The sequence below is a fragment of the Dendrobates tinctorius genome, unplaced genomic scaffold, assembly GCF_039654945.1.
Source record: "Dendrobates tinctorius isolate UK_male_01 unplaced genomic scaffold, ASM3965494v1 ptg000019l, whole genome shotgun sequence".
Classification (NCBI taxonomy): Eukaryota; Metazoa; Chordata; class Amphibia; order Anura; family Dendrobatidae; genus Dendrobates; species Dendrobates tinctorius.
Window position 1 is genome coordinate 64,323,711 of NW_027361687.1, and position 27,755 is coordinate 64,351,465.

The 27,755-nt window shown below is 44.0% G+C and overlaps 1 long non-coding RNA gene across 1 annotated transcript; it reads right to left on the bottom strand.

Annotated features, from left to right (window-relative positions):
* Positions 1 to 27,430, bottom strand: LOC141083009 (uncharacterized). Its single transcript, XR_012230622.1, has 3 exons — positions 26,078 to 27,430; positions 25,514 to 25,632; positions 1 to 5,309 (listed from the first exon to the last, which is right to left on the bottom strand). It is a non-coding gene; the product is annotated as an uncharacterized lncRNA (long non-coding RNA).
* Positions 27,431 to 27,755: the final 325 nt, after the last annotated feature.

Here is a 27,755-nt window from a genome sequence, read left to right on the forward strand (position 1 = left end):
TATTATTATTATTTATTTATAAAGTTCCATGGTGCTGCACATGAGAAGGGGGTTACATACAAATTACAGATATCACTTACAGTAAACAAACTAACAATCACAGACTGATTTAGAGGGGAGAGAGGACCCTGCCCTTACGGGCTTACATGCTACAGGATGGTGGGGAAGGAGACAGTAGGTTGGGGGGTTGCAGCAGCTCCAGCGATGGTGAGGCGGTAACTCCAGTAGTGGTGAGGAGGCAGCGGGGATCATTGCAGGCTGTAGGCTTTCCTGAAGAGATGGGTTTTCAGGTTCCGTCTGAAGGATCCAAGTGTGGTTGATAGCTGGACGTGTTGGGGCAGGGAATTCCATAGGATGGAGGCTATTCGGGAGAAGTCTTGGAGGCGGTTGGGTGAGGAGCGAATAAGTGTGGAGGAGAGAAGGACGTCTTGGGAGGACCGGAGATTATGTGAGGGAAGATATCTTGAGATAAGTTCAGAGATGTATGGAGGAGACAGATTGTAGATGGCCTTGTAGGTCAGTATTAGTAATTTGAATTGGATACGCTGAGGGAGTGGGAGCCAGTGAAGAGATTTGCAGAGGGGAGAAGCGGAGGAGTAGCGAGGAAAGAGATGAATTAGTCGGGCGGCAGAGTTGAGGATGGACTGGAGAGGTGCAAGGGTGTTAGCAGGGAGGCCACAGAAAAGGATGTTGCAATAGTCGAGGCGGGACATGATGAGGGCATGCACAAGCTTTTGAGTAGATTGAGGAAGGGATGGATTCTGGAAATATTTTTGAGCTGGAGGCGACAGGAGGTGGAGAGAGCTTGGATGTGCAGTTTGAAGGACAGGGCAGAGTCAAGGGTTACTCTGAGGCAGCGAACTTCTGGTACTGGGAAAAGCGTGATGTTGTCAATTGTTATAGAAAGGTTGGGTAAGGAAGATCTGTGAGATGGGGGAAAGATGATCAGTTCAGATTTGTCCACATTGAGTTTGAGCAAGCGAGAGGAGAAGAAGAAGGATATGGCTGATAGACACTCTGGGATTCTGGAGAGCAGAGAGGTGATGTCTGGGCCAGAGAGGTAGATCTGAGTATCATCGGCAGAAAGGTGGTACTGAAATCCATGGGACTTTATGAGTTGCCCCAGGCCAAGTGTGTAGATTGAGAAGAGTAGGGGTCCTAGAACAGAGCCTTGGGGGATTCCAACAGAGAGAGGGTGGGATGAGGAGGTAGTGTGGGAGTGGGAGACGCTGAATGTGCGGTTGGAAAGGTATCAGGAGATCCAGGATAGGGCGAGGTCTTTGATGCCAAAGGAGGAGAGGATCTGTAGTAGGAGGCAGTGGTCAACTGTGTCGAAAGCAGAGGACAGGTCTAGAAGGAGGAGTATAGAGTATTGTCTGTTAGCTTTGGCTGTATGTAGGTCGTTGGTATTTTTGGTCAGGGCTGTCTCAGTGGAATGATGGGGGCGGAAGCCAGATTGTAGATTGTCAAAGAGCAAGTTAGATGATAAGTGGGAGGAAAGTTCAGCGTGGACATGCTGCTCCAGGAGTTTAGAAGCGAATGGGAGCAGCGATATTGAGCGATAGCTGGACGTGGCTGTTGGATCGAGGGTTGGCTTTTTAAGGATAGGCATGATTGTGGTATATTTGAAAGCAAAAGGGAAGGTACCAGAAGTTAGTGATAGGTTGAAGAGGTGGGTTAGGGATGGGATAAGAGTGGTGGTGATGTTGGAGAGGAGGTGGGATGGGGGTAGGGTCAAGTGCACAAGTGGTGAGGTGTGATTTGGAGAGAAGATGAGCAAGCTCCCCTTCAGTGATGTTAGATAAGGAGGTTATGGGGTTTGGGCATTGGTCTGGTATACAAAGGGGTTGTGTTGGTTGGGCAATAAAGACTTGCCGTGTTTGGTCTATGTTGTTTTTGAAGTGTGCGGCAAAGTCATTGGCAGAGATTAGGGAAGTCGGAGGGAGGCAGTGGTGGGCGGAGGAGGGAGTTAATAATATTGACCAACTGTGTGTGGGATAAGGAAGATACAAGGGATGTAAAGAAGGCCTGTTTAGCAGAGGTGAGAGCTGATTTGAATGCAAGTGTTTCTTGTTTGAGTGCAGTGAAGTCGTCTTGCGAATGCATTTTCTTCCAGTGCCGTTCTGCAATTCTGGATGCTAGCCGAAGCTTCACCTGTCTCTGCTCCCTCACTAATCTCAATAACTCACCCCTCCCCCTGTCTGACCACAACCTACTGACATTCTCTTCCCTCTCCTCTACTACTGCGCAACCCCCGCTCCATAAACTTGCTCACCCTCGCAGGAATGTCAAACACCTCAATTTACAATCACTCTCTGAGTCCCTTCTCCCTCTTATAGACATAGCCTCCCTTCATGACACAGATGCTGCTGCCACTTTTTATAACACTACAATAACAGCAACACTTGATTCGGATGCCCCCCTCATGCAGAGCAAAACTCAAACAATCAAGAGGCAGCCATGGCTGACCAGCCTGATCAAAGAACTGAGACGGGTTTCCAGGGCTGCTGAGCGGAGATGGAAGAGAACCCACTCTACTGAGCACTTCAACGCATGCAAGCAGTCCATTGCCAGTTTTAAGTCCACGCTCTCTGCCGCAAAACAAACTTACTTCGCATCTCTCATATCCTCCCTATCTCACAACCCTAAACAGCTCTTCAACACTTTCAATTCTCTACTCTGTCCCACAGCACCTCCTCCCTCTCCTCTAATTTCTGCTGAAGACTTTGCCTCCTTCTTTAAGCAGAAGATCGATATGATCAGACAAAGCTTTGGTCCGCAGCCCCCAATGCCCTTCTTAGCCGCTCAGCCCTGCTCTGCAAAAGCCAGCTTCCCCACCATGACAGAAGATCAGCTCTCCACCCTTCTGTCAAGATCACACCTCACCAACCGCTCCCGTCCCACCTCATCCCTAACTTATCCACAGTCTTCATCCCAACTATAACACACCTCTTCAACCTTTCACTTACAAATGATGTCTTTCCCTCATGCTTCAAACACGCCTCAATCACACCCATCCTCAAAAAGCCCTCCCATGACCCATCCTCTGTGTCTAACTATCGCCCAATATCTCTTCTCCCTTACGCCTCAAGACTACTGGAACAGCATGTATATCTTGAACTGTCCTCCCACCTCTCCTCCTGTTCCCTCTTTGACCGGTTACAATCTGGCTTCTAGCTAAAGTCACTAATGACTTACTAACCGCCAAGAGCAAGCGACACTACTCTGTCCTCCTTCTCCTGGACCTGTCCTCTGCCTTCAACACCATGGACCATTCCCTCCTGCTACAGATTCTCTCATCTCTTGGCATCACAGATTTGGCCCTATCCTGGATCTCATCATACCTAACAGACCGAACATTTAGTGTCTCCCTCTCACACACCACCTCCTCACCTCAGCCCCTGTCTGTCGGTGTTCCTCAAGGTTCAGTCTTAGGACCCCTACTATTCTCCATCTACACCTTCGGCTTGGGACAGCTCATAAAATCCCACAGTTTGCAGTATCACCTCTACCGATGACACGCAGATCTACCTATCTGGACCCGACCTCACCTCCTTATTGACCAAAATCCCACAATGTCTGTCTGCTATCTCAGCCTTCTTCTCTGCTCGTTTTCTCAAGCTGAACATGGACAAAACAGAATTCATCATCTTTCCCCCATCTCACTCTACCCCTCCACCAGACCTATCCATCAATATCAATGGCTGCTCGCTTTCCCCAGTCCCACACGCTCGGTGCCTTGGGGTGATCCTCGACTCTGCAATCTCTCTCAAACCACATTTCCAAGCCCTCACCTCCTCCTGCCCCCTCAAACTCAAAAATATTTCCCGGATCCGCTCATTCCTCAACCACGAAACCACAAAAACACTAGTGTATGCTCTTATCATCTCCCGCCTCGACTACTGCAACCTCTGGCCTCCCCTCTAGCACTCTGGCACCACTCCAGTCCATCCTACACTCTGCTGCCCGACTAATCCACCTGTCTCCCCGCTATTCCCCAGCCTCCCCCCTATGCCAGGCCCTTCACTGGTTTCCTATTGCCCAGAGGCTCCAATTCAAAACCCTAACCATGACATGCAAACCATCCACAACCTGTCTCCTCCATAGATCTGTGACATGGTCTCCAGGGACCTACTTGCACGCAACCTTCGATCATCTCAAGATCTCCTTCTCTACTCTCCCTTTATCTCTTCTTCCCACAACCGCATACAAGACTTCTCCCGTGCTTCCCCCATACTCTGGAACTCTCTGCCGCAACACATCAGACTCTCACCATCAACGGAAACCTTCAAGAAGAACCTGAAGACCAACCTGTTCCGACAAGCCTACAGCCTGCAATGATCCTCGGTCTACTGAACCACCTCCCGACCTGCTCTACCCTCTCCTACTGTATCCTCACCCATCTCTTTAGAATGTGTGCCCTCGCGGGCGGGGTCTCCTCTCCTTTTGTACTTGTGTGTCCGCTGTCTTACACATGTTTATTATACTTGTCTATATTTCCCCTTTTCACATGTAAAGCGCAATGGAATAAATGGCGCTATATAAATGCATAATAATAATAATAGTGGTGTTATTGTGTCAGGGTTGGCTATTGATTCGTCGCACTCTGTTATGCATGACAGGGGCGACTGAGTCGATAGCCGATGCAAGAGTGGCATTGTGGAAACTAGTGGCAGTGTCAGTGTCGTGGAGTGAGGATATAGAGGACAGTGGTAGAATAGAGTCAGAGAGTGTGCAAGTGTCTAGATATGTGAGGTTTCTGCGGGGGTGCGCATGCTGCTGGACACGGGTGACAGGTGAGGAGGACAGGGATGAGAAAGTGAGTAGATGGTGGTCAGACAGAGGGAGAGGAGAGGTGGTGAAGTTAGAAAGAGAGCAGAGGTGGGTGAAGACCAGGTCTAGTGTATGTCCATTTGCGTGGGTGGCTGAGGAGGACCACTGAGTAAGTCCAAACGATGAAGTAAGGGACACGAGTTTGGAGGCTGCCGACTGGTGGGTATCAATGGGGATGTTGAAATCACCCATGATGATGGTGGGAATGTCAGTAGAGAGAAAGTGAAGGAGCCAGGTAGAGAATTGGTCAATGAAGGCAATGGTCGGGCCCGGAGGTGCACATGTAGGAAAGCAATACAATGCCACAAAATAAACAAACCCTACAGAATGAATTCCCACAATAAACAATGTGCATGGTAGTAACAACATACACAAATAATGCATACGAAGAAGAATAGTCCATTCCAAAGAAAAGAATCGATGGCCATCCTCCAATTGTCCGGGTGTAGGTATGTAAATGGAACAAAACCAGATATCTACATGTAAAAGAAAAGAAAGTTAAAAAAAGAATAAAAACAAATGATGTGGCGATACATCATAGCTAGAGATGAGTGACTTTGCCTTTTTTCTGGTCGAGTCGGGTTTCATGAAACCCAACTTTCTAAAAAGTCGGGTCAAACGAAAATCGGTGTCCGACTGAAACACAAAACCCAATGCAAGTCAATGGGGAAGCAAAGTCAGCAGGGAGTGGAGGACAGTAAACACACCTATAGTGCCCATTTCAATGCCAACCACATCGATTCTTATTACTTAAGCTTGGCAACCTTAATTTACTTTATAATAATAGTTAAGCATTGAAAACTAGGGGTTATTTGGCTAAAGTTGTGGGGGGGTAGGGCTGGCGCCAGGTTTTCGTGTGCCCTGGGCCAAAGAGTGTTAGTGCGCCCTTTTAACACATGCCACAATTCATAATGCTCTGATACGGCACAGAAATATAGGTATAGTGCAATAAAAATACTTCACTGCTTACATGACATGACTGAAATCTATTTTAAATTCTACAATAGCTCAAAAAAACGACACTATATTGCTCCATACAGTATTATGGCCACCACCTAGTGCGCCATACAGAATAATGAGCCCCATATATTTCTCCATACAGAATAATTGGTCCCATATAATGTTCCATACAGTATATGATGAGCTCCACATAATGCTACAATATATGATGGTCCCCATGGATGATGCTCCAGTGTTTTATAGGCCCAAATAATGCTCCATATATAATGGGCCCCATTTCTAATGCTCCAGTGTATAATGGGCCCCATAGATGCTGCTCCAGTGTCTGATCTGCCCCATTTAGAATGCTCCAGTATATGATGGGCCCCATGGATGATGCTCCACTGCCTTATGGGCCCAAATAATGCTCCATATATAATGGGCCCCATTTCTAATGCTCCAGTGTATAATGGGCCCCATAGATGCAGCTCCAGTGTCTGATCTGCCCCATTTAGAATGCTCCAGTATATGATGGGCCAAATGGATGATACCCCAGTGTATGATGGGCCCCATATATCATTCTACAGTGTATATTGCTCCCCAAAAAATGCTCCCAACATTTAAAAAAATTAAATACCTCTCCTCGCTGGGCACTGCTCTACTCTGGACTCCTCAGCATTGCCATCTTCAAGCTCTCTGCACTTGTACTGTTTCGGTAGAGGGCATACAGATGTGATGTCATCGCGCTCTGTAACCTGAATGTCACTGTCAGGAAAGGCGGAAGACGTCACGGCGGTGGAGCAGGGAGAGGTAAGTATTGCAAGTGCTGTGTCCCTGAGCAAGCAGGGGGGACCCACTCGTGGGCGCTGGTACTGGCACAGGGCCCCTCATAGTACGCCAGTGTGTCTGACGGTGAGTGGGCCCCCCCACCGTCAGAGACACTTTATTGTACTATGAGAGGCCCTGTGCCAGTGCTGTCGCCCAAGGGTGGAGCCACACACCTGTTCAGGGCAACAGAACTTGCCCGGATGCGGCAGGTGTTCACCCCAGGACTGAGGTGGGGGGCAGCCCATTTAGGGTGCTTTAAAAAATGGCATATGTTGATGTGTAGGCTGGACTTTCAGCCGCTGCAAATGGAGGAACTGGAGAAGTAAGAAGAAGAGTAGGACTAAAAAGAAGCCTTTTCTCTGGCAACCGATGTGTTATCAGGGGAGGGTGGGACAAAGTCTTTTGAAACCCATGCATGGTTCATTTTAATGAAGGTTAGATCATCAACATTTTGGGTCGACAGACGGGTCCTTTTTTCTGTCAGGATTGATCCAGCAGCACTGAAGACTCTTTCAGTAGTACACTACCAGCAGGGCAAGCGATCTCCTGTAAGGCATATTGTGCCAATTCAGGCCATGTGTCCAGTTTTGAGGCCCAATAATCAAAAGGGAATGACCTGTGAGGGAGAACCTCGGTATGGGAGGAGAAGTAGTTTGTAACCATAGTTGACTACTGCTGTCTCCTGTCACTTGCAATCGATTCTGTATTAGCTGTCGTGTGCGCAGGACTTGAGAAATCAGACCACAACATGGTCAGGAAACCCCTGTCTCCTACCCCAGTTCGGCTGTGTGCATCACAAACACCTCTTCCATTTTGCCCACTACGACTCGTGGGAGACCCAGCTCTCCTGCTGTGTGCTGGGAATGCCTCAAACAACCTGTTTACCAGACTTGCTTGTTTGTTAGCCAATATTAGCTCTAGGTTCTCCTGTGACATGATTAGTAATTTGCCTTTATAGCGTGGATCGAGGATGCTGGCCAACCAGTAGTCGTCATCCCTCATCATTTTGGCAATGCGGGGGTCCCTTTTTAGGATCCACAAGGCATAGTCACACATGTGGGCCAATGTTCCAGGTGTCAATGCTGCACTGCCAGTGGTGGGTGGATGAGCACTTTCTGGCAAATCCACATCCCTCCAGTCATGCACAAACCCTGTATCTGACCTTGGCACGCCCACATGTTCTCTTGCCCCCTGAGAAGCATCCTCCTCCCCAAAATAATCCTCCTCCTCCTCATCTTCCTCTTCTTCCTCCACCTCATCCATTCCAGTTCCCTGACCAGACAATGGCTGACTGTCATCAAGGCTTCCCTCCTCCTCCTCCTCCTCCTGTTGCTCCTCAGCTGCAGACGCCTGATCCTTAATGTTCGTCAAAGTTTGCATGAGCAGACGCATAAGTGGTATGCTCATGCTTATGATGGCATTGTCTGCGCTTACCAGGTGTGTGCATTCCTCAAAACACTGAAGGACTTTACAGAGGTCTTTCAGCTTTGACCACTGCACACCCGACAATTCCATGTCTTCCCTCAAACTGCCTGCCCATGTATGCATTAAAAATGCATTACAGCCTGCCTCTGCTCGCACAGCCTCTCAACCGTGTGCATGGTGGAGTTCCATCTTGTAGCAACGTCTATGATTAGGCGGTGCTTGGGGAGGTTGAGTGATCGATTCATCTTCTGCATACGACTGTAGTGGACGTTTGAGCGACAGATGTGCGAGCACAGTCTCCGCACCTTATGGAGCAGGGCTGTTAACTCCGGATAATTATTTAGGAAGCACTGCGCCACCAGGTTCTAGGTGTGAGCCAGACAAGGTATGTGTGTGAGTTTTGAAAGGGCTATGGCTGCCACAAAATTCCACCCATTATCACTGACTACCTTGCCTGGCTCAAGATGTAGACTGCCCAGCCATGACTCAGTTTTTAGATGCAAGTAGTTGGCCAGTACCTCTGTGGTGTGTCTACTGTCGCCCAAAGACATCATTTTTAAAACAGCCTGCTGCCGCTTACCACTAGCTGTTCGATAGTGGGACACCTCGTGTGCAACACTGACAGATGTGGATGGAGTGCTCGTGCGACTGCGCTCTGTCGACAAGCTTTCGCTTCTGGAGGAGGAGGAGGGTTGAACGCCTTGCTTTAGTGCATGGACAATGCGGTCTTTCACATGCCAATGGAGGGCAGGGATGGCTTTTCGAGAAAAGAAGTGCCGACTGGGTAGGTCATAGCGTGGGACAGGGTAGACCATGAGCTCTTGGAAAGCTTCACTTTCTACCAAACGGAAGGGCATCATCTCTAATTAGATCAGTTTGGCAATGTAGGCATTCAAAGCCAGTGTACACGAATGAGAGGATGAGTACTTTCTTGTCCTACTCAGAGTGTCTGGTAGAGTGAGCTGGACTTGAGAGCTGCATATGGGGGAACTAGCATTGGACATGACGGACTGAGAAAGGGTTGGTGATGGTGAGGGTGTTGATGGCCTAGATTCAGTGTTTCCTCACGAAAATATTGTGATTGCCTGACTGCTTTGGCCTAGCGATGACACCTCAACATTTCTTGATGGTGGTGTGCTGAGCAGTGGCCTTACAGTGGGGGAAGCGATGGAGCGTTGCTGGCTAACTTCAGTCGGAGCAGGTGCACATGTGCTACCTGAACTTTTGTAGTCCATCCACGCTTGAAAGTGCATGTTGGTTAAATGTCTAAGCATGCAACTGGTATTCAAATTTCCCTCTGCTAAAGGTCCTTCGGCACTTCTTATAGATAATCTTTGCGTCATCAGTAGGATTTTGTTAAAAAAAGTGCCACACTGCACTCTTCCTACTATGGTACAAATTTTCAGGGCTTGCTTGCTGTGCTGATTTAACCATCTGGCCAAGCTGTCCTGTAACTCTTTTAGTTTTCTTGCCAAGTTTTTTGACAGAAACGGGCCTGCGGGATAACCGCTGCTGCGATGACGATGCCTGCTGAGGACCCTTCTCCTGTTCTGACCTATTGTCACCAGCACCCTCTTCCCCCAATGGATGCCAATCCGGGTCAACAACTGGGTCATCCATGACCTCGTCTTCAATGTCATCTGGACCTTCCTCTGTACCTTCCTCTGTGTCACCGTGTAAGGTGGTATACTATGTGGGAAGGGGCACCTGAGTTTCATCAGGGTCTGATTCGGGCTCAGTAGACTGTGAGGGCAATGTACTGCTGTGTGTGAATGTACCAGCAGATTCATCTTGCAGCGGCTGTGCATCAGTGCACTCCATGTCAGATTCATCTTGGACTGGGGAATACAGGATTTAACTTGATAACCCAGGAATGGTATGTGAAAAGAGCTCCATGGAGTAATCTGAAGTGTGTGCTGCAGCTTCCTTCACTTTTGGTGTGGATGAAGGATACAAGGAGAGGTGTTGTTTCTGACGAGAGGCCTGCACTGACGACTGACGACCTCAGCAGGTGAAGGTGCATTCACCACCAAAAAGCTTTGAGAGGACATAATGACCAAGTAAAGAAGTTTCTTTTCCATCCAAAGCAAGTGTCTGTCTTGGTCTGAGCGCCCTAATCAGCCGTACTTCTCTTTCCTTGCATTTTATACCCTTCTTGGGTGAGCGGCTTGGTGCAGCACGGACCCAGCAGGCTTCCATCCATCCTGAAAGACCTGAAAGACGGAGGACCTGTGGTGACATCAGCATCACGTGACGCCCCTTGTGACCAGCTAACCTTGGAACTTGGAAGCCAGGATGACGAATGGTGCACGATAAGCACTGCAGGCTCTGCAGACGTGGTTATGCCGGCAGCATAACCACGGCAAGTTAGTGTACTTTGTTCCTAACCTACTCTATTTGACCACCGGGTATCACAGTAGGAGTGCCCCCTCCTCTCTCCTATTTTGTTTCTATTTGAGGAGGTAGGCTTCTGTAATATATCATTGTACACATTACCACTGTGATCCTTGCAAATGGAAACATCAAGAAAATTAATTTTTGTCATATCCCACTCAAATGCGAGAGGGATATTTAGATCACTACTGTTGAGACACTTAACAAATTGCGCAAGGTCAACGGCCGTGCCCTGCCAGACAAACATCGATGTACACGCCCAAAAGGGGACGTGGTCTATCGACAACATCCGGCCCGACATGAAGAGGTCCCTCTCCCACAACCACAGGAACAGGTTAGCATAGGCCGGCGCAAAGGCCGCCCCCATGGCTGTCCCCTGGAGCTGCAGGAAGAAGGACCCCTTGAACACAAAGAAATTGTGGGTGAGGGTGAATTCTAATAGTTCCAGCAGGAGTCCCCTAAGGCCAATGGATCAATTAGATGTTTGAAGAAAAAATTTAACTGCAGCAATGACATCTTTGTGTTTGATATTAGTGTAAAGGGACTCCACATCTGCTGAAACTAGTAGAGATTCACCCTCAAGGCAAAGGCCATCGACCTTGCGCAACAAATCTCCTGTATCCTTTAAATATGATGGAAGAGCAGTCACGAGGGGTTGTAGGTGGAAATCAATCCACCGATTGACATGTTCTAAAAAGTTACCCCTCCCTGACACTATTGGTCATCCAGGTTGTGACTCCAGATCCTTATGGACTTTCGGAAGTAAATAGAATGTAGCCACAGTGGGCTCTCTTACAAGTAGTGCCGAAGCCAGCTCCTTGGTGATAATGTCGCTTTGTGCCGCCCTTTGTATAATGATCTCTAACTGGCCAGAATAGGCACTCAAATGGTTATATGTTAATTTCTTATAACTAGAGTTGAGCGATACCGTCCGATACTTCAAAGTATCGTATCGGATGGTATCGGCCGATCTTTAAAAAAAGTATCGGTATCGCCGATTCCGATACCGAAAGTCCCATTCAAGTCTATGGGACTTCCGGTATCGGAATAAGAAAAACCCTTTCCTGCCCTTGTACAGCCTCTCTGGGGTCTGTACGGGCCTTTCGGGGGGCTGTGCCGGCCTGCCAGGGGGTCTGTGCAGGCTCCGGTGGTCTGTGCCGGCCTGCCGGTGGTCTGTGCAGGCTCCGGGGGGCTGTGCAGGCTCCGGGGGGCTGTGCCGGCCTGCCGGGGGGCTGTGCCGGCCTGCCGGGGGGCTGTGCAGGCTCCGGGGGGCTGTGCCGGCCTGCCGGGGGGCTGTGCCGGCCTGCCGGGGGGCTGTGCCGGCCTGCCGGTGGTCTGTGCAGGCTCCGGGGGTCTGTGCAGGCATCGTCCGATGGGACTACAAGTCCCATCGGGCGATGCCTGCTACCATGACAGTGATTGACACATTAGCCAATGATGGGACAGTAGTAGTCCCATCATCCGGCTAATGTGTTAAATGTAAAAAAAAAAAAAAAAAAAAAAAAAAATTACATGCTACATACATACAACATGCATACTACATACATGCTACATTCATACTACATACTACATACATGCTACATTCATACTACATGCAACATACATACTACATATATACTACATGCATGCTACATACATACTGCATGCTACATACATACCACATATATACTACATACATACTACATGCATGCTACATGCATGCTACATGCTACATACATAACACATATATACTACATGCATGCTACATACATACTACATGCTACATACTACATATATACTACATGCATGCTACATACTACATGCTACATACATACTACATATATACTACATGCATGCTACATACATACTGCATGCTACATGCATGCTACATACATACTACATACATACTACATGCTACATACATACCACATATATACTACATACATACTACATACATACTACATGCATGCTACATGCATGCTACATACATACCACATACATAACACATATATACTACATGCATGCTACATACATACTACATGCTACATACATACCATATACATACTACATGCATGCTACATACATACTACATGCATGCTACATACATACTACATGCTACATACATACTACATATATACTACATGCATGCTACATACATACTACATGCTACATACATACTACATATATACTACATACATACAATACATTCATACAATACATACATAGACATACAGTACATATAACATAGAGTAACATACTTACCAATACTTGTCACATTGTTCCCCGAAGCCATTGTCTTTCCGGAATAAATATTAACATAACAAACCACAAAAATACTCACCCACGATCCGAAGCAGTCCACGAGTGTGTCCCACGACGATCTTGGGTAGAGAACTGCAGCATCAGATGATGCTGCCGTTCTCTACGGGCTGCAGGAATCCAATGACGGAAGGTAGGTATCCTTCCGCACTGTATTCCTCCGCCACTTAAAAAAAAAAAAAAAGTCCCTAGTCTCACTTTATGCCATTGCTGTGTGGGAAATTCCCACGCAGCAATGGCATAAAGTGAGACTAGCGACTTTTTTTTTTTTAAGTGGCGGAGGAATACAGTGCGGAAGGATACCTACCTTCCGTCATTGGATTCCTGCAGCCCGTAGAGAACGGCAGCATCATCTGATGCTGCAGTTCTCTACCCAAGATCGTCGTGGGACACACTCGTGGACTGCTTCGGATCGTGGGTGAGTATTTTTGTGGTTTGTTATGTTAATATTTATTCCGGAAAGACAATGGCTTCGGGGAACAATGTGACAAGTATTGGTAAGTATGTTACTCTATGTTATATGTACTGTATGTCTATGTATGTATTGTATGAATGTATTGTATGTATGTAGTATATATGTGGTATGTATGTAGCATGTAGTATGTATGTAGTATGTATGTAGCATGCATGTAGCATGTAGTATGTATGTAGCATGCATGTAGTATATATGTAGTATGTATGTAGCATGCATGTAGTATATATGTAGCATGTATGTAGTATGTATGTGGTATGTATGTAGCATGTAGTATGTATGTAGCATGCATGTAGTATATATGTAGTATGTATGTAGCATGTAGTATGTATGTAGTATGTATGTGGTATGTATGTAGCATGTAGTATGTATGTAGCATGCAGTATGTATGTAGCATGTATGTATGTAGCATGTAGTATATATGTAGTATGTATGTAGCATGTAGTATGTATGTAGCATGCATGTAGTATATATGTAGTATGTATGTAGCATGCATGTAGTATGTATGTAGTATGTATGTAGTATGTATGTAGCATGCAGTATGTATGTAGCATGTATGTAGTATGTATGTAGTATATATGTAGTATGTATGTAGCATGCATGTAGTATGTATGTAGCATGTAGTATGTATGTAGCATGCATGTAGTATGTATGTAGCATGTATGTAGTATGTATGTAGTATATATGTAGTATGTATGTAGCATGTAGTATGTATGTAGCATGCATGTAGTATGTATGTAGTATTTTTTTTTTTTTTTTAACATTTAACACATTAGCCGGATGATGGGACTACTACTGTCCCATCATTGGCTAATGTGTCAATCACTGTCATGGTAGCAGGCATCGCCCGATGGGACTTGTAGTCCCATCGGACGATGCTTGCACAGACCCCCGGACATCAGCACAGCCCCCCGGCAGGCCGGCACAGCCCCCCGGCAGGCCGGCACAGACCCCCACAGGGTGCACAGACCACCGGCAGGCCGGCACAGCCCCCCGGCAGGCCGGCAGAGACCCCGGGCAGTCCACACAGCCCCCCGGCAGGCCGGCAGAGACCCCCGGAAGGCCCGAAATGACGGCGCATCATGATGCGCACACACCGCGCATCATGATGACGTCAGGCCGTCAATCAACTGAACTTCCGATTCCGATGCCGAATTCCGATATTGAAAAAATATCGGAAGTCGGTATCGGAATTCCGATACAGCAAGTATCGGCCGATACCCGATACTTGCGGTATCGGAATGCTCAACACTACTTATAACATATATGATTGTTCAATTGATGAAAAGCTTCCTTTTCGTACAATTTTGTTGGCCACAAGACGACATTACCACCCTTGTCAGCCGGCTTCAGCACCACATCAGGAAGAGTTTGAAAATATTACAATCTAACACGCTCTTCCTTGGTTAGATTGTCATATTGTTTACTGTGGGGATTCATTCTGTAGGGTTTGTTTAATTTGTGGCATTGTATTGCTTTCCTACATGTGCACCATCAGGGTCTCGTCGGATTAGGGGTTCCAGTTTGGATATTTTGGGAATATCTGAGTCCTGGTTGAAATCTATTTGTGCATTGATTTTTGTACATGTATTGTTTTTATTATCAGCATGTGCCACTTTTGCATGGGTGTGATATTGATATTTATATTGAGCTATTGATGATATTTGATTCTATGCTGCTGCATCACCCATGCGCAGTTACACTTGTTGATTTTGTTATATGTTGTGTAATAATTTGTTTATTTTTCTATACACTTTACCATGCGAACCCTATTGATTTTTTATATATATCTGATGTATGTATATCTAACTATGACGCATACTTGTATTGTTTCACAAGATTTTTGCAGTATATGTCTTTTCCGTGTTCTGTGTACATTATTATGTTGTGCCCACACTTGCCAGCACTAAATATTGTTCCTTCTGCCGCTGAGTGTGGGGCGCATGCGCTCTGGTGTCGCTATGTCGGCTGCTCTGTTTCTCGGCGGTGTGTCGACTTCCGGGTCACGTGAGGCCCCACGTGTTTCCGGTTTTCGGCTACCTGCTGGAGCGCGATCCGGCGGACGTGACGACTGTTGGGGCGGCATGGCGCCACACTAAGCTTCCGGGTTTAGGGCATTTATACCTTGCGCCCTGTCCCTGCCATATGCCCCTTGAGTAAGGCACCCCCGAAACGCTCATCAGGGCGTGTGAGTCGGTCCTGTTGTTTCACTCTTCACAAGGTATTTATTTATTATGCTGTGATTTTGTGTTACGTACAAAAGGTTATTTATTCACCCTGCTGTGGCACCTGCAAGGGATTGTGGCTTATATATGCCAATTAATGCATGATCTCATGATGACATTGTCTGTTAGCATGAGTGATACTCTATGTAGCCCCATAGGGACACTTTACTTGTAGCACCTACTACTTTGATTTTATATATACTTCTGTGAATACTCCTATACATGGGCATACCCACCCTGGGCAATTTCTTATGATGTTGTGATCCATCAGGTTCCATCTTTTAGCTTCATTTTTTGCAGTCTGTCTGGTAATATTTATTACAAGCTTAATAAAGTTTTTAGCTTTTTTTTTTACTTTATGACTGCCGTCTTTTTTTTTTTGTCATTTACTATGCAGTTTTTTTTATTTGTCCTGAATTTGGGTGGTTATTTAGGATATTCCTACCTTTACATTGATTGTTCTCACCCATTATGTTCACCAGAATTCTTTTACAAATGGGGCCGTGTAGAGAGAGAAGAGAAGGGGGCCAAGGACTGAGCCCTGATGTACCCCAACAGTGAGAGGAAGTGTTCAAATGCTTAATGGGATGTGTGTAACTTTGGTGCAGGGCAGGCCTTGCATTCAATGCATAAGCAAACAGTATGGGAGTACCAAATGAATACTGGGAACTTTGGTTCCATGTGTACCTCGGTTCAAAGGCTTATTGGGGTGCATGTAACTTTGGTGCAGGGCAGGCCTTGCATTCATTGCATAAGCAAACAGTGTGTGAGTACCAAATGAATACTGTGAACTTTGATTTCATGTGGCCATCCAGTACCTCAGTTCAAAGGTTTATTGGGATGTGAATAACTTTGGTGCAAGGCAGGCCTTGCATTAAATGCATAAGCAAACAGTATGGGAGTACCAAATGAATAATGTGAAGTGGGTTTTCCTGTGGCCATCCAGTACATGTGTTCAAAGGCTTATTGGTGTGCGTGCAACTTTGGGGCAGGGCAGGCCTTGCATTCAATGCATAAACAAACAGCATAGGAGTACCAAATGAATAGTGGGAACTTGGATTGCATGTGTCCATCCAGTACGTGTGTTCAAAGGCTTACTGGGGTGCATGTAACTTTGGTGCGGGGCAGGCCTTGCATTCAATGCATAAGAAAACAGTATGGGAGTTCCAAATGAATCAGTTTTGGGTCAGTTTTGGGCCCGCTTCTTTTTAACATATTTATTAATGACCTTGTAGGGGGCATAGAGAGTAGAATTTCAATATTTTCAGATGACACTAAACTCTGCAGGGTAATCAATACAGAGGAGGACAATTTTATATTATAGGAGGATTTATGTAAACTAGAAGCTTGGGCTGATAAATGGCAAATGAGCTTTAATGGGGATAAATGTAAGGTCATGCACTTGGGTAGAACGAACAAGATGTATAATTATGTGCTTAATTGTAAAACACTGGGCAAAACAGTCACTGAAAAAGACCTGGGTGTATGGGTGGACGACAAACTCACATTTAGCGGCCAGTGTCAGGCAGCTGCTGCAAAGGCAAATAAAATAATGGGATGCATTAAAAGAGGCATAGATGCTCATGAGGAGAACATAATTTTACCTCTATATAAGTCACTAGTGCGACCACACTTAGAATACTGTGTACAGTTCTGGTCTCCGGTGTATAAGAAAGACATAGCTGAACTGGAGCGGGTGCAGAGAAGAGCGACCAAGGTTATTAGGGAACTAGGGGGTCTGCAATACCAAGACAAGTTATTACACTTGGGGTTATTTAGTTTGGAGAATCGAAGGCTTAGGGGTGATCTTATTACAATGTATAAATATATGCGGGGACAATACCAAGACCTTTCTAATGATCTTTTTACTCTTAGACCTGTGACGGGGACAAGGGGGCATCCTCTACGTCTGGAGGAAAGAAGGTTTAAGCATACTCACAGACGCGGATTCTTTACTGTAAGAGCAGTGAGACTATGGAACTCTCTGCCATATGATGTTGTAATGAGTGATTCCCTACTAAAATTTAAGAAGGGACTGGATGCCTTTCTTGAAAAGTATAATATTACAGGGTATATACACTAGTTTCCTTAATATTGCGTTTATCCAGGGAGCTAGTCTGATTGCCGTATGTGTAGTCGGGAAGGAATTTTTTCCCCAATGTTAAGCTTACTGCTTGCCACATGGGGCTTTTTTGCCTTCCTCTGGATGAACATGTTAGGGCAAGTTAGGATAGGATATGGGTTGAACTAGATGGACTTAAAGTCTCCCTTCAACCTTAATAACTATGTTACTATGTTACTGGGAACTTTGGTTGCGTGTGGCCATCCAGTACCTCAGTTTAAAGGCTTATTGGGGTGCATGTAACTTTGGTGCAGGGAAGGCCTTGCATTCAAAGCATAAGCAAACAGTATGGGAGTGCCAAATGAATAATCTGAAGTGGATTTTCCTGTGGCCATTCAGCATGTGGGTGCAAAGGCTTATTGGGGTGCATGTAACTTTGGTGCAGGGCAGGCCTTGCCTTCAATACATAAGCAAACAGTATGGGAGTACCAAATGAATAATGTGAAGTGGGTTTTCCTGCGGCCATCCAGTGCGTGGGTTCAAAGGCTTATTGGGGTGCGTGTATCTTTGGTGCACGGCAAGCCTTGCATTCAATGCATAAGCAAATAGCATGGGAGTACCAAATGAATACTGGGAACTTTGGTTCTATGTGGCCATCCAGTATCTCGGTTCAAAAGCTTATTGGGGTGCGTGTAACTTTGTTGCAGGGCAGGCCTTGCATTCAATGCATAAGCAAACAGTATGGGAGTACCAAATGAATACTGGGAACTTTGGTTGTATGTGGTCATCCATGACGTCTGTTCAACGGGTTGTTGGGGTGTGTCCAAATTTTGGCAGCCCTGCCACTCACTGCATATGCAATAGCAGTATAAGGGACCCAATGTTTAACCCCTTCCTGACATCAGATGTACTATCCCGTCCATGGGACCCGGGCCCCTATGCCCATGGACGGGACAGTACGTCTACCGCGATCAGCGGCACCCACGTGGTGAGCGCCGCTGATCGCGGCCGGGTGTCAGCTAATTATCACAGCTGACACCCGGCACAATGTGTCAGGGGCGGTCACGGACCGCCCCCGACACGTTAACCCCTTGCACACCGCGATCAAACATGATCGCGGTGTACCGGGGTTAAAGGGAAGCATCGGCAGGGAGGGGGCTCCCTCCGTGCTTCCCTGAGCCCCCCACGGCAGCGCAATGTGCAGCACTGCTGCCGGGGGCTCCTTTCCTGCAGGCCCCCGAATCCAAGATGGCGACGGGGGCCTTCGGGGGCCTGCAGGAAGCTGGCTTCCTCAGTGCCTGCAAAGCGCAGGCATGAGGAAGCCTTGTGCACTGCCTGTGACAGATCGCTGATCTGTCACAGTGATCTGTGATGTGACAGATCAGCGATCTGTCACAGAACAGTGATGTCCCACCTGGGACTATTTAATAAAGTAAAAAAAAAATAAAAATAAAGTGTTAAAATAATTTTAAAAAAATCTCCAAATAAATTACAAAAAAAAAAAATATTCCCCCAAATAAATCCATTTTTTGAAAATAAAAAAAAAAACAATAAAAGTACACATATTAGGTATCGCCGCGTCCGTAACGACCCGCCCTATAAAACTGTCCCATTAGTTAACCCCTTTAGCGAACCCCTTAAAAAATAAAAATAAAAAACGAAGCAAAAAATAATGATTTATTATCATACCGCCAAACAAAAAGTGTAATAACGCGCGATCAAAAAGACGCATATAAATATCCATGGTACCGCTGAAAACGTCATCTTGTCCCGCAAAAACGAGCCACCACACAGCATCATCAGCGAAAAAATAAAAAAGTTATAGCTCGCAGAATAAAGCGATGCAAAAATAATTATTTTTTAATATAAAATAGTTTTCATTGCATAGAACCGACAAAACATAAAAAAAACGACCTAATTGAGGTATCGCTGTAACCGTACTGACCCGAAGAATAAAACCGCTTTATCAATTTTACCACACGCGAAACGGTGTAAACGCACCCCCCCCAAAAGAAATTCATGTAACGCTGGTTTTTGTTCATTCTGCGTCCCAAAAATCGGAATAAAAAGCGATCAAAAAATGTCACGTGCCCGAAAATGGTACCAATAAAAACGTCAACTCGTCCCGCAAAAAATAAGACCTCACATGACTCGGTGGTTCAAAATACGGAAAAATTATAGCTCTCAATATGTGGTGATGCAAAAACTATTTTTACAATAAAAAGCGTCTTTTAGCGTGCGACAGCCGCCAAACATAAAAACTGCCATAAATAGTAAATCAAACCCCCCGTTATCACCCCCTTAGTTAGGGAAAATTAATAAAATAAAAAAAAATGTATTTATTTCCATTTTACCATTAGGGTTAGGATTAGGGTTAGGGTAGGGTTAGGGTTAGGGTTAGGGCTAGGGCTAGGGTTAGGGCTAGGGCTAGGGTTAGGGCTAGGGTTAGGGCTAGGGTTAGGGATAGGGCTGAGATTAGGGTTAGGGGTGTGTTGGGGTTCGGGTTGGAGTTAGAATTGGGGGTTTCCACTGTTTGGGCACATCAGGGGCTCTCCAAATGCAACATGGCGTCTGATTTCAATTCCAGCCAATTCTGAGTTGAAAAAGTCAAATGGTGCTCCTTCCCTTCCAAGCTCTGACATGCGCCCAAACAGTGTTTTACCCCCACATGTAGGGTATCAGCCTACTCAGGACAAATTGCAAAACAATATTTTGGGGTCCAATTTCTCCTGTTACCCTTAGGAAAATAAAAAATTGGGGGCAAAAATATTTTTGTGGAAAAAAATGATTTTTTTATTTTCACGTCCAAGCGTTATAAAATTCTGTGAAGCACTTGGGGGTTCAAAGTGCTCACCACACATCTAGATAAGTTCCGTGGGGGGTCTAGTGTCCAAAATGGGGTCACTTGTGGGGAGTTTCAATAGTTTTGGTACATCAGGGGCTCTCCAAACGCACATGACACCCACAGACCATTCCATCAAAGTCTGCATTCCAAAACGTCACTACTTCCCTTCCGAGCCCTGACGTGTGTCCATACAGTAGTTTTATCCCACATATGGGGTGTCAGCGTACTCATGACAAGTTGGACAACAACTTTTGGGGTCCAATTTCTCCTGTTACCCTTGGGAAAATGAAAAAATTGGGGACTAATTGATCATGTTTGTGGAAAAAATACAATTTTTTTATTTTCATGCCCGGGAATTATAAACTTCTGTGAAGCCCTTGGGGGTTCAAAGTGCTCACCACACATCTAGATAAGTTCCTTAGGGGGTCTAGTTTTCAAAATGGTGTCATTTGTGGGGGTTTCCACTGTTTAGGTACATTAGGGGCTCTCCAAAGGCAACATGACACCCGCAGACCATTCCATCAAAGTCTGCATTCCAAAACGTCACTACTTCCCTTCCGAGCCCCGACGTGTGTCCATGCAGTAGTTTTCTCCCACATTCGGGGCGTCAGCGTACTCAGGACAAATTGTACAACAACTTTTGGGGTTCAATTTCTCCTGTTACCCTTGGGAAAATAACAAAATTGGGGACTAATTGATCAAGTTTGTGGAAAAAATACGATTTTTTTATTTTCATGCCCGGGCATTATAAACTTCTGTGAAGCCCTTGGGGGTTCAAAGTGCTCACCTCACATCTAGATAAGTTCCTTAGGGGGTCTAGTTTTCAAAATGGGGTCATTTGTGGGGGGTTTCCACTGGTAAGGAACATTGGGGGCTCTCCAAAGGCAACATGACACCCGCAGACCATTCCATCAAAGTCTGCATTCCAAAACGTCACTACTTCCCTTCCGAGCCCCGACGTGTGCCCATACAGTAGTTTTCTCCCACATATGGGGTATCAGCATACTCAGGACAAATTGGACAACAACTTTTGGGGTCCAATTTCTCCTGGTACCCTTGGGAAAATAAAAAAATGGTGACTAAAAGATCATGTTTGTGGAAAAAATACGAATTTTTTATTTTCACGCCCGGGCGTTATAAACTTCTGTGAAGCACTGGGGGGTTCAAAGTGCTCACCACACATCTAGATAAGTTCCTTGGGGGATCTAGTTTCCAAAATGGTGTCATTTGTGGGGGGGGGGTTTCCAATCGCGACATGGTGTCCGATCTCAATTCCAGCCAAAAACGTCAAATGGCGCTGCTTCCCTTCCGAGCTCTGCCATGCGTCCAAATAGTGGTTTACCCCCACATGTGGGGTATCAGCGTACTCAGGACAAATTGCACAATAACTTTTAGGTTCCTGTTACCCTTGGAAAATAAGAATTGAGGGTGAAACGATCATTTTTGTGGAAAAAATATGATTATTTAATTGTACGGCTTTATGTTATAAACTTCTGTGAAGCCCTTGGGGGTTCAAAGTTCTCACCACACATCTAGATAAGTTCCTTAGGGGGTCTAGTTTCCAAAATGGTGTCATTTGTGGGGGGTTTCCACTGTTTTGGTACATCAGGGGTTTTCCAATCACGACATGATGTCCGATCTCAATTCCAGCCAAAAACGTCAAATGGCACTGCTTCCCTTCCGAGCTCTGCCATGCGCCCAAATAGTGGTTTTCCCCCACATGTGGGGTATCAGCATACTCAGGACAAATTGCACAATAACTTTTAGGGTCCTGTTACCCTTGGGAAAATAAAAATTGGGGTGAAAAGATCATTTTTGTGGAAAAAATATGATTTTTTAATTGTACCGCTGTACGTTATAAACTTCTGTAAAGCCCTTGTGGGTTCAAAGTTCTCACCACATATCTAGATAAGTTCCTTGGGGGGTCTAGTTTCCAAAATGGGGTCACTTGTAGGGGGTTTCCACTGTTTAGGTACATAAGGGACTCTCCAAACGTGACATGGCGTCCGATCTGAATTCCAGACAATTTTGCATTGAAAAAGTCAAACTGCGCTCCTTCCATTCTGAGCTCTGCCATGCGCCGAAACAGTTGTCCCCCCCACATATCAGGTATCAGCATACTCAGGACAAATTGCACAATAACTTTTGCAGTCCAATTTCTCCTGTTACCCTTGGTAAAATAAAAAAAATTGAACCTGAAGTACTTTTTTTGTGAAAAAAAGTTAGATGTTCATTTTTTTTAACTATTCAAAAAAATTCCTGTGATGCACCTAAAGGGTTAATAAACTTCTTGAATGTGGTTTTGAGCACCTTAAGGGGTGCAGTTTTTAGAATCGTGTCACTTTTGGGTATTTTCTATCATATAGACCCCTCAAAGTGGCTTCAAATGTGATGTGGTCCGTAAAAATAAAATGGTGTTGTAAAAATGAGAAATCGCTGGTCAACTTTTAACCCTTATAACTTCCTAACAAAAAAAAATTTTGGTTCCAAAATTGTGCTGATGTAAAGTAAACATGTGAGAAATGTTAGTTATCAAGTTTTTTTGGTGCCATATCTCTGTGATTTAAGAGCAAAAAAATTCAAAGTTGGAAAATTGTGAAATTTTCAAAATTTTTGCCAAATTTCCATTTTTCTCACAAATAAACGCAAGTTATTTGAATGAAATTTTACCACTAGCATGAAGTACAATATGTCACGAGAAAACAATGTCAGAATCACCGGGATCCATGGAAGCATTCCAGAGTTATGACCTCATAAAGATACAGTGGTCAGAATTGTAAAAATTGGCCCGGTCATGAACGTGCAAACCACCCTTGGGGGTGAAGGGGTTAATAATGGGAACAACAAAGCATAGTCGGCTGATGGCTTTCTAAGAATAGTGAGGACCGACTGCTGGCCCTATAAAAATAGACTTTTTGACTTTCAGAGTCGCTCCTTCATAAATGAAACACGATGCGTCTGATGATGTGTCACACACCACATGGCCAAATAAAGTTGTAAACTGTTAAAATGATATTTCCCAATGAATGCATTTGTCTTGGATGAAAACAAAGCTAAAGTTGAAAAACGCATCAAAAACGCTAAGTGTGAATATAGCCCAAGTTGTGGAGGAACATTTTTGTTTTGGGTTATTTATTTTGCCTTATATAAAAGTCATTACCTTGGAAAGAATGTTCCTTAACATATTTCCCAGAAAAATCCATTTTGGTTTAGTTTTTTTATGTTTTATTGTGCACCTGTAAAAATGGCATAAGACTCTGACAACATTGTTCACAGCTGTGACCTGGGAGTCAGAAATGCTTCCAGGGGTCTTCACCATGATGTTCCCATGTCATTTGAGCACTGTGTCCATCATTTTCAGACGTTTTTGGACCGTAAAAGGACCCCCGGGTGGGTCGTGGTAAAAATACTCGGTTTTACCATAGACTTACATTGGGCTCGTTGCTCAGTTCGAGCGCCCAAGCATTCCAATTTGCTTGACCTGAGCAATGAGCACCCCAGCCTTTTAGTTCTCGCTAATCACTAGTTTTGCACAGTGTATGGGTATCAGCATACTCAAGAGAATGCACAACACATTTTGGGGTATATTTTCTTCTGGAAAAAAACCATTGAGGCTCAAACAACATTTTTGTGGAAAAAATGTGATTTCTTTTTATTTTTACGACTCAACGTTATAAAAGTCTGTGAAGCACCTGGGGGTTCAAGGTACTCCCCACATATCTAGATAATTTTGCGTTGCAAAAAGCAAATGGAACTCATTCATTTCCGAGCTCTACCATGCGGCCAAACAGTAGCTTTCCAGCACATATAGGGTATCAATATACTCAGAATAAATTGCACAACAAATTTCGGGGACCATTTTCTCCTGTTACCCTTGTAAAAATAAAAATTTGGAGGTAAAACAACATTTATGTGGGAAAAATTTAATTTTTGTTTTTTTTCCACAGATCAACATCATAAAATTCTATGAAGCACCTGTGGGTACATGGATCTCACAACACATCTATATAAATTCCTTGAGGGTCTTTCTACTGTTTAGGCACATCGGAGGCTCTCCAAACGCAACATGGAGTCTGCTATTGATTCCAACCAATTTTGCATTCCAAAAATCAAATGGTGCTCCTTTCCTTCCGAGCCCTGCCATACACCCAAACTGTAGTTTTCCACCACATATGGCATATTGGCGTACTCAGGAGAAATTGGGCAACAACCTACATTGTGCATTTTCTTCTGTTACCCCTCTGAAAATGAAAAAATTTGTATCTAAAGTAACATGTTTGTGGAAAAAAAGTAAAATATTCATTTTTTCTTTCCACATTACTTTAATTCCTGTGAAGTACAATATGTCAACAATATCAGTAAAGTGGGGAAACAGACTAAATCATCATTTGACTCCTTTTTGGTATTCTATTTTAAATTAGAAATCACTCAAATAAACGGGAGTGAATGCTGATCGAGGGCCCCTCTTTTTGAGGTTGGAGTCTACCAAATTTACTTGGCATATTGACATGTCATATTGACAGAACACATATAAGGGACATATAAGTGTTTTATCCTGATTATAGAGGCACAATAACATGCAAGTACCTTGAAAGTTACCAGAAGAAATTGGAACAATTTTGAATAAAATTTGGAATCCATAACAAATTTTAGGAAATTCACTGTACCTGTAAAATTCACACAAATTTTCAATTCAATTCATGCATAATGCACAAAAAAAGCCTACCACCATTTTTCACGAAGCACAAGTTTGCATCACTAAGACAAGGCTCACATGACCTAAGACACGGGCATACTGAATTTACCCACATTGTCATGCAGTTATCACATTACATGGTATAGCATAGCCATTGAGTAAGAACTATCATAGCCTTTATAAAAGCAGAGGCAAAGAATGCAGCAGCCAATTTGCTTGAAACTGGATACTGGTAGAATGTCAAAGCTCACAGCTCAGCAATAGAGATAGGGAAATAGGGAAAAAAAACAACTGAATAAATATTACAGATAGTGTGTGACAGGACAGCAGTGATTAGCAAATACCACTGGTTTACACATAACCATATATGTAGAGGTCACTTTGACATTACTAAAAAAGCATTTATGTCAAGAGCTTGAAAAGGGTTTCAAGTACAGTCCTAAGAAACCTCAGAGTTACCCAGATCTTTTAAGGGCCATTGAAGGCTTTGCAGTACCTGAAATTCTTGACAAATCAATCCGCTGCACATCAAATTGGAGAATATATCTAGACTTGGTTTATTTGGAGTGACAGCGCTCATTTATAACACCACTTATTGCTTGGTGAATTGAAGACCTATAAGAAATATGAAATAGGATTTGGAATTTTTTCGCAAAATTTCTCATGCCTGAAGTCGTAGGAACGACTTTGATAAACTATCCCCTGGGATAAGAACCCCAAAATCTCTTATTCTTTTCATAAGAAAGTTGTCTTATCCATGACTAATATAACTATAAGACCAATGTATGAAATTACCTAAAGTCTTCTCCATTTCTTATCCCCATGAAAGTTCTAAACAGAAACCTAAAAAATATGGTTCCAAAAATTCTCACAAAAACAAACAGAACCTTCAAAAAATAAAAGTGATAGATATTGAGGACCTGATCTTATCTGATCATGTACCTCTCCCATCCTTATCATCTTGCTTCACTCTAGCTTTCCAAATTTGTCAAGGAAATGTATAATTTAAGTTTATAAAATGTTTGAAACCAAACACCCCTGTCTGTAAATTTTTACTTACCTCTTAAATCTAGAACATAATTTGACTGTGCGCTATTTTCTATAAAGCGAAGCAAAGGGAAAGAAGGGGGATGGGCTGGAAATCTTAATCGCCCACATGCATAATCTTATCTGCTAATTGATGTCTGACAATTAAAAACTGGAGAAATCCTCCGCAGACTGTTACATGCAAATGAATTATAGGATGGTTGCCAAGTTCAGCGGGAAAGGATATGATATCATCCAGCTTGATAATCATACAGTAACTCGCTTTCTTAGAGTGATATGATCTCGGTGGGTGCCATGCTTCATTATGGAAAATCTCACTCGGTACCTGTGTGAGAGGTCGGCCATTTTGTAGGGTCTCACCAAGCTTAAGATGGTGGAACATCCGTAGGTGCTGAACAGGAGGAGAGAGAGGAACATATCATTCAGTGGTGTGAGGAGAAGACGAGAAGAATATACTGATTGCTGTGAGAGGGACACTGTGTTCAGCTCTTTTGTGTTGTACGGAAGGAAGGAAAGGAGAATACAAGGAAACAGTGTCCTTTTTATTTTATATGGGGGACAGAAAAAGAGATCACACACGCACATGCATTCTTTTACAAAACAAGATCTCCCCTTTACTTCTCCCACAGAAGCAGCCAACCTCAAGGAATGCAAATGACATTCATTATGCAGATGTATGCAAATCAGATTTAACTATTGGATGAAGGTCTTCATTTTCCTAATGGTTTTAACTCTTTGTCACATAGGCTTGAAATGAGAAAGCCGAATGTGTGTGGAACTCTGTGTAGCCTTGTTCCCACATGCAAATTATACATCTCCATAAGATAAAAGACAAAGTGGTGGGGGGCTGTTAATTGTTGCCAAGTGACTACCCCATCTTTCTCTAGCAATCTGTTACATCTACCAGTAACACCCAGAATCCATTCACAGTTAGACTAAACATTAGTTGCAGATCTGCTACGTTTTCTAATATGGAAATTAGAAATTTGAAAGATATGGAAATTTTAAAGATTGACTTACAGGGGGGCACTTACGAAATTTATGCTGTAATTTAGAGAGGCATATCAATATTTGGAAATTGATTTTGCATGATTTGTTGTATTCTGCAAGTCTCTGTAAAAAAATAGATTTATTTTATTTCTCACATCCCCCACCCACCCCAGTTTTTTTCATGGTGAATCCTAAATTTCAGAATTAAATTTTAACTTAGGAAATATTTTATTCAGAAAAAAGAAATATGATGTTTGGGGGTGAAAAACTCTTTTGTGTAATTTCCATTTTTACAGTACACAGATATCTTACCTTTCCATTTATGGTCCAATGAAATTTATTGTGGCACCTTGAAAATTCAAACAAGATGCTAGAAAATTGAGTTAAAATTGCTCAAAAATTATAAAAATTCCAAAATACAGTTACATCAAATTAATTCATGTTTAAAGATGTCTACTAGGTTTTTTTTAAGAATGTTTTACTTTTCTTTAAAATAAAGCGTTTCAATTGTAATTTCTGATATTTCAGTAATTCTAATAGCATTTCATCATAGCATGAAAAAAAAAGTTTAGAAATCTGTAAAAAAAAAATATTAAATAGTTTCAAAAATACATTGAGCAATCACAACAAACTACAGGTAAAAAATTGTCCTTCTTTATGTAATTCTGTATAAGTGAATTTATTCACAATTTACAGGTTGT